Genomic DNA, 14214 nt, shown 5'->3' with positions numbered 1-14214 from the left:
TTAAAAGTTTAATGATTAAAAATATAAAGTAACTAAACTTTTATTAAATTCTCAATCTTAGTTACTTTAGGAAAAATGTGAAATTGTGCTAATCCATGAAATTACACTTTGCACCTTGTTAAGTCGTTGGTGGAGCGTGTGTGGTTAACCGGCACACTAATCTAGGACTGACAATGTGTAGCAAAGGGTAACTTGGTATTAATCATAGATCAATGGAGCGTGTGTGGTTAACCGGCACATTGATTAGGTGATCTGTAACATTGGGTGTACCAAGTTAATTTGCATGGTTATTCACACCTTGTTTGTGATCCTCGGCATCCCAGTCACAAACTTAAAGGGCACACCAAGATTTAAACACGCCATTGAAAAGTTCAATGAATCTCAAAGATTTAGAAATTTCAAACCAATTAAAACTTAATAATTTATTTCGTTTTTCTTGGTGGAAATTGGTAAATCGTCATTTACCTACCTTCAAATATTATACAATTGGATTATGGCATCTCTTTTTGCAATTGTAAAATATTGTGTTGGGCCCTAGCATAATATTTCGTTTTGGGTGTTATATTAAGGACTTAAATCAACTAACTTGAATTTATCCCTTTATAGATGTCTAGTTCGGACAACTATGGTCTTCTCGAATTTGTTAGAAAAAGCTCTCCACACGAAGACGATATTCAACAATATCATGCTTCATTTACTCCAACTCCTCCAATTATTCTCCCTAACCCACAAGTTCAAAGAATTGAAAAGTTCAAGGTCACTCAAGCATTGTTGGCTAGCAGACACCAAGATGGAAGGTCTGTGTGTGCACATGTCTTGGAGATGAAGTCACACATTGACAGGCTGGGAATGTTAGGAGTTGTTGTGTCGAGGAAGTTGGCTATTGACTTGGTTCTTCAGTCACTTCCTGAGTCATATAGTAAATTTGTTAGAGACTACTATATGACAGACCACGACATGACCCTTTTTGATCTTACCTATTTGCTAATTGTTGCTGAATCAGCAATGATTTGGCGCACTGGTAATGCAAATTTTATTGGAAGATCTACTTCCCAGACTTCCATGGACATTGACAATGGAAACATTGGAAGTCCAGAAAATATTTCTCTTTCCAAGGGAAAGGCAAAAGGCTAAGTCTGAGATAGTCTCGTGTACCATTCCCAAAGAGTCTATATGTTTCTACTGCAAAGAGAAGGGTCATTGGTTGCGAAGCTGCCGTATCTACCTGAAGGATCATAAGAATGGTAATGTCAAAAAAGTTTCACTCTGCTTCAGGTGAGTCCACTATCTAATTCTATTAAGTTCCTATATGTAGATTCTTAATACATGATGTGATAAGATTACATTTTGATGTTTTGTAGGATCAAGGGAAGCTTAAAGGAAAAGCATGTAGAATATGATCGCGGAGAGATGGATTTCGATCGCATGGTTTGATGATCGGATTTTTGAGCTGCTGCTTAGGAGTTATGATAGATTGCTTAGAAATTTGCAATAACATAGTTTTCATATGTAATTGCATTGTAAGGAAAAGTGTTTCCGCACCTTTGATAAATAAATAAAGTTTTGACTTTTCGTCTTATTTATATTTCCTTGCAATGACATTTGTGAAAATTGATGTTTTGTATGTTTCTATTTTAGCAATAAGGATTCGATTCTTTCATTTATGGTAGTGTCTAAATTTACCAAATAAGGAAAGATTCTCATCACCCAAGTTTCAATTGAACAGAAACTTGGAATCATGCAACTGGTATTGTATGATGAATGAGAACCTTCATCTTTGGGAAATTAAGACTAATTCCTTGTTCACCTGTATATGTGAGTCAAGTGAAGGACTAGGGGATCAGGTACACTTAGTTGTGTGTTGATCAGGTCCACCGCAAAGAACAATAAGGATATTCGTCATGATTTACTAAAGTTAGTAAATATGAGAGAGTACTTGAGTATCGTGTTTTATGATCATCTTGATGATTATGAAAACCATATCACAATTTGATCCTCTAAGGACATATTAGTGCATTTGTTTGGCTAAGAAGAGAAATCATGAATTGTTGAAATGGTTAAATCGATTATGATGAATCATACATCGTTCCAAAATCAAATCTTATAGTCATCCTCCAAGATTGTATATTGAGTGACATATCAGCAAATGTAGAGTACAATATTTTCTACTCTTATACATTTGAAATTGGTAAGTTGTAATGTTTTGGATAAAACAAAGATCAACTAAGACCAATTGTCAAAAGTGTTTGTCTTGATAAGAAACCGCACCAACTCTTGAATATTTGTTTGTCAAGTAATATGTCAAGAGGTCAGTGGGAGTCTTAAAGATCTTGAAAAGTTTAAAGGACTAATCAAGAGTAAACCTATTGTTAATCAGTAGCACACGACTTCAGGTTTGTAACCTATCGTGTTGACATATTCTTGTTTTCTGTGCCCATTCCAGTTAAAGTTAATTATGCATGTGAGTTCTATGAGTGCTCATTTATTTGCATAACAACCTGGAAGCAATGGTAGCACCTTGTGCTGCCAGATGGCACGAAATTAAGACTAAACAAGTTCAGTCCAAATGAGTTTGGATTTGTCACTAACCTTGTCTTGTGATTATGGTTTTGACAAATTCACATGGATAAGAACACATACACCATAAAATCTAAGTGTCATAAGGTTTCTTTCCAATTCATGAAAATGATTGTGAAGAAACACTTTCACTAAGTAGATTTTAAGGAGATAGCATTTGTGATATTTGCATTCTCAAATGCGATTATGACTACGACATCCCTCTTCATAGTTCGAATTGTGAGAAATGGCAAAAGGTCTAAACATTTGGAACTTATTGTTGTAAGTTCTGAAATAGTTTAGACACACATGTGAGCTATCTAAGGAAAGGTGTATGACTTTGAGAAGCTTAGATAAAGGCTTATCGAAGCACCTCATATCAGAAATCTAAACTTTGGTAAGAAAGTCAATAAGTATTGATTTCTAGAAGTCCAACTAATTTTGAATACATGTCAAAGTTAGTGGGAGCATAAGTGTTATGCCAGCCAGATAATAATGCTAGTGGGAGCATAATTATTATGATAAGTGTTGCAAGTAAGCAATGTTAATGATAGAAAACAAAGTTTTCAATTCGCAAATTTGCAGGCTTAGAAAAGTTGTTTTACTATAATTAAGGGAGAGATTCTTATACTTCATTTTTCAATTATAAAAGATTGGATTGAGATTTTTTAATCAAACTTAGTCAAAGACATATATGAATGTTATGTTGAAAAGATTCGACATAAGGAAATTCTATATATGGAAATGTTATTTGCATTCTCAAAATTCGATTATGATTACGACATCCATCTTCATAGTTCGAATTGTGAGAACATGGCAAATAGAAATATTATAGCAAAAGACTGATCAAGTATCATGTCTTTATGTAAGACATTATGAATCGTGTCCTATATGCTTTGAATATAGGGTCGATTGCATATGCTATAATATTCATGTGTTCTAATTTTCCAAATGCCTAGGGCATTAAGAGGGAAAAAGGACTAGAACTAAATATGACTAAAGTGGTTAACCAACTGTCAGGGACAATCTAAGGTTCGCTAAGGATTGGTTGCTTATGGATAGTTGGAAGTATAGAAATGAATGGACCATATTGATATAATTTTGAATAGATAGGATTCTATTAAGAGTGAATAGTTGTATGGAAATTATAGAAAAGTTTCAATAATGGGAGTTGGATATCAAGAATATATGAGTAAGTTAGAAACTTTTTATGAAAAGAAGGATGTTCAAAGGAATGTACTTTGAATTTGAGACTTCATCTCCATGAAATTGTCTTGTAACAATCTCTAAAGGAATGTACAAAAGGAATCTTTGCATAATAGTTTAGAACTAACACATTCTAATAGTGGCAAGAATTGGGTATTCTTACACTTGAAGATTTCGAATTGTGAAATGAGTTTAAATTAAAATCAAATTGATTTATTTCATAAATTAAGGACCATAGGTAAACATAGTGTGCATGCTTGGAGCATGGGATAACTATTGTTTTAATTCAAGTATTAAGTTGATCAATTGAAACACAATGAATAATGAGCAATCAAAATGGTGATTAAATAAAAGGTGTTTTATTTATGCTCACAAGTTTTGGGGTCATATAGGATTAGTATTATTCTTGTGTTTCACTTTGCATGTTTTGACTTCCCGAATATTAAGATTATTCAAACCCTACACAATCGATCATACTTTGGAAGTAGGTATGAAAGAAGATTGTCATGAGTTGGCTTGTAAGATTGTCTAAGGAGTCAGGCATAGCAACAGGTTTGCTACACCATTCATGAGTACTTCTGAAATAAGATTTGAGTATTGGATCAACCCGCGCTCACTTGCATCACTTCATGGAATTTATCATGAGTGATCATGAGGCGATAATATCATATAAGTCTTCAAACCTAGATATATGAGTTGCTGACTACAAGTTGGTTGTGCATTGATGATACGAAAATGCATCAGTAACTTGATGTTATAAAACATATCGTTGTGCATGATTTGATGAGTAGTTAGTACAAGCATATAATGTCGAAGTGTATATGTTCCTTTTATCCTAAGCGGATTAAAAGTGATATCTTGGGCCCCTTGATGATTTTGTTTTGACTTATGTGTCGGGCCCGATCAGAACTAAATTGATGTGTTCAGTTACGTTCTATGTCAGACGAATCGGAAATCGGGAACAAACTACTAGACAATAAGTATGACATTGTTCCATGTATTTGTCCAGCTGATATATTGAGAACAGAGGATATATGATCCCTTATCTGAAGGACGCGTTACTGACTAGGTCAGAGTTTGACAACGGGTTTTGAAAGCTTACGATTGCTAAGTTAGATCCTGAAGTACATAAGCAGTAATAGTTATTAGACTTATCCAAGTGGGAGACTGTTGGATTTGGTGTCTGAGCCCATGACTATAACTTGTATGTACTTGACTCGATTATAGCATGGTCCTTTTGGTTTGCCTTCACCGGTGCAATTTGATAGGATGAATTTTGAAAATAAAGTTATTTATGGTTTATTAATATATTACAAGTATAATATATTAATATGGAATTATTTAATTAGGATTGATCAAGAATTAATTTATTAATTTTGTGATCAAAAGAGACTAATTAAATATATGGGGATTGATTATGTAAATCAATCATTCTTGTAGTGTGTGACATCCCCAATTTCACGGCCAGAAAAGACCGATTTGTTTATGCTTTGTTTTATAAATCAGAGTGATCGTTTAAAGAAAACGGTTGCGGAATTTGTTCCCAAAACAAGATATGATAATAACTTATCAAAACATTTCTCAAAGAGAATGTATTTTCATTTAATAATAAAACCTCGGGATGTCATGTTCCGATACAGACACATAAGCATAAAACAGAACATACATTCATTTACTCTAGTGATTTACATCTCCTTTAATCTCTCAGTGCAAAGCAGCTTCGTATCGATATCTGTGATACAATTAAACTGAGTGGGTCAGGCTTGGGAGCCTGGTGAGCATATAGGGTTTTCAACCCACAATAATATAATTATTATATTTAATCATCAAACAATCAACCCAATTACCCATCCCCATTATCTTCGTTTATCTCTTAAGTACCTTCCCTAAGGGATTATCCTAAGGGTCATCTCCTACATCGTATTTACCTCTCATCTCCTTACATCACATTTCCTTATATGTTTGTTCCTAAGGACTTTTTCCTAAGGACCACTACTAGAAAAACAGCATTTTACGATGCTCATTGCGCGTCGTAAAACGCTCAGATGACGCGCCAATGCGCGTCAAGAAAGGCCCTGTCATAACGAGAGACGACGCACATTTATGACACGCAATGCGTATCATTAAAGCTGCTGTCAAGAAAGGCCATGTCATAAATGAAGATGACACACATTTTCGCGTATCGTAATTTTTATATTTTTTTTTAAATAAAAATTATTTATAAATTTACTAATTTTCAAATTAAATTTGCATTTCATTTCTCATAATAGAAAATAAAATACCATATACAAAAAATACAATCCATTGCACAAAAGTTAATGTCATACAAAATACAAAATAAAATACAATAAATAAGAAAGATAATTCATTGCACTAACATGTCAAATACAAATAACCATCCCTAACTACATAACCTAATAGTACATTGCTATTAAGGGACATCATCATAACTCACTGAAGGTCATGGAACAATGTTCTCGTCATCAACTTGTATATCTGCCAAAAACTTGAAAAAACAACAAATATTTAATGTTTATATATATAACAAGAACATATTGAAAGTCATAAAATAACACATGCTAAATGTTCATATTGTTTATTATTTTAGATATGAAGATGAAATAGTACTAACTACACAACATATGATCATTGAAAATTAAAAAATTATTCCTCATCAAGCACTCCCAAACTTTGAAGAAAAGAGAAAAGAGAGATTTTGGAACACAGTTTGGTTTTTGTGATCGAAGAGACTTATTTTGAATGTGATAAATTATACTAAAAGCTATGAGAAATACTGCAAACAGAAAATAAACGGTGTCATTGCATCAAAAAAAATCCATTGCACGCTCATGTGGACAAAAAATGTAATTTACTCGATAGACATTTTCTTGGAACGGGGACCAAAACTGTTACAAAAAACTCGAGCAAAATTGCAAAAACCGGTTATACTTAAGGACCAAAATGTAATTTACTCTTTATTATATTTGAAGTGTTTACATAAATGTATATAGTAATTTAGTATAAAAGGTAAAGATATTTAGTATTAACTAACTAAAAAAAGAACTGACTTACATAGGGTGAAATGCAATGGCATTTACAGGGTAAACAATGTCTCTTCTAGCTTCTTATTTCCTTTGACACTTGAATGCATATCTGAATAAATCTTAAAACCATCAATTTCCAACACTAGAAACTAAAAGTAGCTGAAAGACAATTGTTTGTAAAAGTTGAAATATATTTTTTGTTTATGAAATGTGTAACAAAAAAATACATACTTTTTGGCTTGACCAGTCTCAGTAAGCTCAAAAAACTCCATTGCAACACGACCTTCCACAGAGCTAAGTGCATACCCTGCAAAACATTATCTTTCATCAATTAGGGTTTAGGGTTTTTTAAGATTTAGGGTTTAAAATTAGGTCAAAATACTAGTGCCATTAGGATAACATTGAACACATCTAGTTTGATATTTCAATGAAGACTCTCTTCTTTGTTCAGGTTGAGACATATTCCTCAAATCATACACATTAACATGTCTTCCAGCAGTTGCCACCACTACACGGTTTCCAACAAGTGATATAGAATAAACTCTCTCTGGTTGTCCATATGTCCCTACAAGAGCACGCTCCTGTGCACCTCCACCACGTGGGTCCCAACACTTCAAAGTTTTGTCCAAACTCCCTGTAATCACTTGCCCTAAAAACCACCAACATGTCACACACCTTTAACAAGAAAAAGAATTAAAAAAAAAGATAAAAAAAAATGATGAAAAGAATGAAACTAACCAGTTGCATAAGAGTACTCGATACAACGAACAGGGGCATCATGGCGTCCCAAAAGATCCTCCCTTTCGTGGTCAAAAACAAGCCTGAGAGATGTAAAAGCGATGTAGCTTGAAACTTAGTCAAGAAAAGGATAAGTCAATAATCCAAGAAAGTATATGCATCATTTAGTCATACTTTACTATGATCTCGTCTTAGGGGCTGCAGCTAAATTGTTAATAAGCACTAACTGGAACATGCACGGATGGATAAACAAAAACCCAAGACTAATATGGCACTAATATTAAATCAGATTGATCTTTTGCTCAAAGAAAGTAAATTGATCCCAAACATAATAATAGTGGTGAAATGAAAGGAGTTTTATTAATATGAAAATTAAAACCCTGTCATTAGTATCAACACATCAAGACCAGATTTTACCATTTCATCTTTGTTTTCACCTTAATGATAATTGTTGTGTTCCAAATTTGTTAAATCCTGATTGAATTGAATGAAAATAATATGTCATAGTTTTTTCTATGTTCTGTAAGTAGCTATTATTTTCACTAGGGTTTAAGCTATAATCATTGTTGAAAACTGATAAGCCCCGACATTTCTGTTATCTTTTTGCCCAGGGGTAGAATGGTCTTTTCTGGTATTATGGCTGTTATTGGCTGTTTTGTTAGTGGGAACAAGAGAAGAAAGGTATTAAAATACAATATATGTTATACAAGCATGGCATGGGATGTAATTTTTTCAAAGCATGGGAGGATTGGATTTAATGGTTATTAAATTCCAGAAAAGGACAAGAAAATGGAAGTAGTTTGGATGTTGCAAAATGTATCGATGTTTGTTTGGTGGGATTAATAAAAGGTTTGTTATATATATATATATATATATATATATATATATATATATATATATATATATATATATATATATATTCTATGTAAATAAAATGTATAGTTAACAAAAAATATATATATACCTGGGTGTAGTTGACAAAATTCTTTTGCAACTCAGTCATAATGAGTGAAATGTCTTTCTTAGAGTCAAGAATGAGTTGCGAATTTGCCTTTTCTCTCGAAATCACATATTTAGTTTTTGTGTCTGGACCTGATTGAATGCAAAATTAAATAAATAAATAATAAAAGTCAACCATGTGATGAAATTGAGAGTTTGATCAACTGTAGAATTATGTATATATTTACAAGCATTGACTTTGTAAAGAGCCCTGCTTATCTTCATTAATGTAGAATTAATACCACCTCAAAGACCATTGTCTGAAGAGATTGTCACGATCACATTCTTCTTCACACTCACACCTGTCATAAAACAATAAATAAAATTTAATTCTGTTTCATTTTCTACCATTAATAAAATTATAAATAAAATTTAATTCTGTTTCATTTTCTACCATTGACAGCTTCCTAACATGTAAATGGAGACAAGACTCAAACAGAGATAGGAGGCTTCATGGTACACCCTTTACCCTTCCTTATATTAGTTATGCTTAAATGAAAATAAATAAATAAATAAATAAAGCCTGGATCTGCTACTTCATGAGCGAATTCATCCCCCAATGTTTCATCATTTAAAATTTTCAGATCTAAGAATCTTGACAGCAACATGCTCACCAAGGTACTCTCCATGGAATCTTTCAACAAACAAAATAACTGATATTAAGATACTTGTAAGAATTAGGAATGCAATTGGAAAAAAACAGTGTACACATACAAATCTCCAAAAGATCCAGATGTAATCTTTTCTCCAATCTTCAATGATGCTCTTTATTATTTCTTCATCTCCAAAATGGGCTTCAGTGGCTAAAGCTTTCTGTACAGCTGATATAGAATCTGAAGAAGAACCAGACCATGAACCCTACAAGGTAAACAGTAATCCAGTTTGTGCATATGTTTTTGTCTTAAAATAAGACCCCAATACCATTAAAAAAACACCATGTGATGAAAATCGTAGTAAATGGAAAAAGATTTTACCTCGCTTCTAGAAATTGCTTTCTCCATGGCTTCGTGTAAAGCAATTGATTCCTGAACACAAGGTTGCAGAATCAGAAATAGTCATATATGAGTATTTTGATGTTAGAAAAGAAGAGGAAGAAGAACCTAAAAAGGCCATCCATCTACTAGAAATGATGTTAGAAAAGAAGAGAAAGAAGAAGGAGAATCTGAACATATGAGGAAAACAGCTGTGTGAGAGATGTGGAGGCACACCTGCAGTAGATGATGAATCTCTGGAGGCACACCTGTAGTAGATGATCAAGTTCCTCATTCTACTCCTTTGAATGGCTCTGGAGGCACACCTGAAGTAGATGATGAATCTCAAACCATGTGATCTTGATAGAAAAATAAAAACTGAATACAAATTAGGGCTCACATAATCAAATCTCGAAAATTAAATCACCTTTCAGAAAACGGTGGAGCAAGTATCCTTAGAGGATTTGACTTTAGGTGACCGACGTTTGTCTCGGGGAAGGGAGAAGAATCGGTAAGTGCCAAAGGGAGATAGGAACGGAAGGAGGCGAGATCTAGGGTTCGAGTATGAGATGTAGAATAGTGGAGTTTCTGTTGAGTCGTGGTCGCCATAGAGATGTCAAATGGAAGGAGGAGAGATCTAGGGTTCGAGTATGAGAAAGAATTATTATAGAGTCATTGGTGATCGGATATCATCAGTCGTACTCCAGACTCTCACATCCTTGGGTTCGATGGTGAAGGCGGCGACTTAGGATTTGCAAAGAGAATGGAAGGATAGAGTGATCGGCCGGTGGAGATGTAGAAAAGAGAACGTGAAGTAGAGGAAGGCGGGGCAAGTTCTTGAAAAAAACCCTAAAAAAGGAAGGCGGGGTTTTTAAGTAATTGGGATTTCATTTTTCCCTTCGGATGGAACGCGCTGCTATTAAAATTTATAAAGCGACAGTATTAGACGACACACGTTTTATTATAGGTGCCCTCCGTGTTTTTTTTAGACACTAATTTCAGGGCACGCAAAAATGCGTGTTCTAAATCCTTTAAATTTTAAGAGAGATGACATTATTTTTAGGGCACCCACAAATGCGCGTACTCTATCAGCGAGTGTCATTGTTTGCACGTCATTAAAGGGCTTTTTTCTAGTAGTGGATCATCGCATGAATACGTAGTCACAACATCGCTTGGACTAGTAATTCATAGTAAGGGTTAGACTATACTCTCATGAATACGCAGCCACAACATCGCCTGGACTCGTAATTCATAGTAAGGGTTAGACTATCATCGCATGAATACGCAGCCACAACATCGCCTGGACTCGTAATTCATCACCTAGGGGTTAGAGTATCATCGCATGAATACGCAGCCACTACATCGCCTGGACTCGTAATTCATCACCTACAGGTTATGATCCTGCTGGTGTTTCCACGAGGTCATCTAGAATAGTCCGTGGTCGCCATCTATACTCTGGTAGATGACTACATCGCCAAATTGCCACATCGCCGGTCAAGGTTATGGTATCTCCTCTCATCTCACATCACCTATTTATCATCACCTATCTATCATCTAATTCATCTACCCATGTTCTACCCAACATATTTATAGATATAAAATACATATATGGATTAACTCATTTAACACCCATGTAAAACATCCATTCCACACTCATCTCAAATAAACAACAATATATAAACACATAGCATGAATTTCATAGCAAATACTTAATATATATATATATATATATATATATATATATGTGTGTGTGTGTGTTAGAAGAAAGTGATCACATACTCACCCAAAACATATACTTAATACATTCACACAAAACTTGTATTAAAATCGTTTTATGAAAGGGACTATACACTCACACATATAAACAACTTTATATTATACACATAGCACGTATTTCATAGCAAATACTTAATATTTATGTGTTAGAAGAAAGTGACCACACACTTACATATATAAACAACAATATATATATATATATATATATATATATATATATATATATAACATGTATTTTATAAAATACTTCATATCTATGTGTAAGATGAAAGTGACTATACACTCACTTGATCGGAAGATGATCGGACAGCACTACGACTTGCAGTAGTAGTATTCTTCAGTAGACCTGGAAGATCTTCACAAAAACCGGGCTCCTCACAGGCAGAGCTTCGGCTCGGGAATAACGCTCTTCGGGATCTTCGGGACTTGCTTTGGGTCTCAGGATGCTAATAGGGCTTCGGGGTATTTCTTGCACATAAATCGAGGTAAAATGGGAGAGAGAGAAGAGAAAATAGCAACCCTAAATGGCTGGCCCTTCAAATCTATTTATAGGGCAAAATTGGCCCTTGCCACGTCGTGGCAACCTTTTTCCACATCGTGGGCTTGGTCGTTACTGCATGCGTCATCGCAAGTTGCATTTTATTGGGGGACTCTCGGAGGTGTCAGAGGACTTGCCACGTCGTGGTCTCTGACAGTTTTGGGGTTTCGCGCCCCGAACTTCAGAAATTCATAACTTTCGCATATGAACTCCGTTTTCGACGTTCTTTATATCGACGCGAAGGTGAGATTATGCTCTACAACTCTCGTTTAGACTCCATTAGCTAATTTTGATTTTATTTTTAATATATTATAGATATATTACTTATATATTATCTTTAGTAGGTCGGGACAGGAAAACTCCGTTCGAAATTCATAACTCCTTCATCTGAACTCCCTTTTCATCCGTCTTTCCATCGTTGCACTACTATCGATGAGATCTTCAATTCTCATTTAGATCACTAAGGATATATATATATATATATATATATATATATATATATATATATATATATATATATATATATATATATACCTTAAATTCACTATTTACGTCGTGCTGGGTCGCGCTGGGTCGTGCCGGTTCTGTCGCGAAACTTCGACAGATCATAACTTCTTCGTTATAACTCGGATTTTGACGTTCTTTATATGCACGAAAACCTTGTGACATATACTACAACTTGGTTAAGATTAATCCTTCTAAATAATATTTCATCAAAAAGTCATTTTTGATGCTTAGCGTCTCTAAATTGACTAGCCCTGATCTACGGGCGTTACATAGTGTGGGCTAATGATCCATGATTGTGGGCTAAACTAATACATGGAGGTTAAACCCATGGAGCATGAGAATGTGGAAAGTCATGTGTTATTAAGGTTTACCAAGTGTAACCCTAGCATGTCCAACACTATAAATAGAACCCTCCATAGACCAAAATCGGTTGGCTCTTCTTTTTTAGATAAATAGATTATTCTCTTAATCATCCTCTTGCATATTGGTATTTGTGAACCATTAGAGGCATCAAACTTAAGGTGCTCAAGCTTTTAAGGGTCAAGAACTACAAGTCCTTCAAAAGGTATGTCATCTAACTAGATGTTTTATTCAATTAGTAATTAGTATGCTAGTTAGGATAATGCTTTGGAAAAAATTGAAAATATGCATGTATAATAGAGAAAACATAGATCCAAAGCATTGAGGGTTGCATGTGCACCATAGGATTGTTATAGTGCTTAAAACTCAACACTATAGCCTTAGAATGTTTGGTTTGACCTTATTTCCTATTCTTGTGTGATGAAGGGCTTAGGGTAGAATCAGGTATTCAACTTTTTATAGGATCCAATGTTATGTATGATTAGCATACACGAGTGTTGCAGGGTTGGTGGAAGTTTCATGGATGAGTTGTGTGGGGTCAACCAACCAGTTTTGTGATGTTTAGCATTCCATGAGGAAGTGAGGATTTGGTGTATGCATATTCTAGTGTGTATGGTTAGGGTTATTGTGATGATCCTCTGATTCAAGTACGCGTAGATGTGTAAGGTAGTATGGCCTCGTACTACAGGAAGCATAGGACCCGTACACATAGTAGGGAAGTCACAACCCCTACGGTTTTGTTGGGAGTTGGTTCCCCTGGTATGATTTGTGTTTTATCTGATATCTCCCTGGTTTATTTTCAGTATGGTGATGACGAGGTGATTTGAGGCGGGATTGGGAGCTGGTGGCCAGGATAGGCCAGCTTTGACTGAGGAGCGGGTGCAGGAGATCATGAAGGAGGAGGCTATTTCCATCTTTCGAGCGCAGTTTCCATAAATTTTTGGGTCTATTAAGACCTCCATGGTGGAGTACTTTGATGAGCGATATGTTTCCTAAACTATCTGAACACATCCAAAGTTGAGCACTCAATCTAACTCAACCACTGACCATGGTCTTCCCGCTAATTACCAATCCAAACACATCCAAAGTCGAGCACTCACGCGGTTTAGCATCTTGACTGAACTTGCATCCTGACAGGAATTCCCAGCCTGGTTCCCCAACACCAGCTATCAAACACCAAGAAGACACGAACTCAACGTTTTGGAAGTTTCCCAAACTCCTAACTCACACACTCCTCAATCCATTCAGCCACTTGGGCTGCCTTCTTCTCCAGCTAGAATGTGAAGCTCGTCCTGTTTTCGCACCTACTTTTGATCCCAAATACCTGAAAAATTCTCACCCACTTTGATTCAACTATAATCTTACAGCACACAAGATTGGAAGGATTCCCGATCCTTCTTACCATCCAATGCTCAATCCGCTGGCAAAAAACGCTTATCACTATTAGTGTTCCAAAACTAACCAATACTAAAGCAGTACAATTCTTGAAGACTAACGGAACACTTCCCAAGCTCCAATC

General features: G+C 35.0%; 1 pseudogene; it reads right to left on the bottom strand.

Annotated features, from left to right (window-relative positions):
* Positions 1-1169: 1169 nt before the first annotated feature.
* On the bottom strand, positions 1170-8957 carry LOC145066669 (mitotic checkpoint protein BUB3.1-like; annotated as a pseudogene).
* Positions 8958-14214: the final 5257 nt, after the last annotated feature.

This window comes from Lactuca serriola, chromosome 8 (genome assembly GCF_051521515.1).
Source record: "Lactuca serriola cultivar US96UC23 chromosome 8, Lser_US96UC23_V15, whole genome shotgun sequence".
NCBI classification, from domain to species: Eukaryota; Viridiplantae; Streptophyta; class Magnoliopsida; order Asterales; family Asteraceae; genus Lactuca; species Lactuca serriola.
The sequence above is the reverse complement of the archived record's forward strand: the minus strand, read 5'-3'. Positions and strand labels throughout refer to the sequence as shown.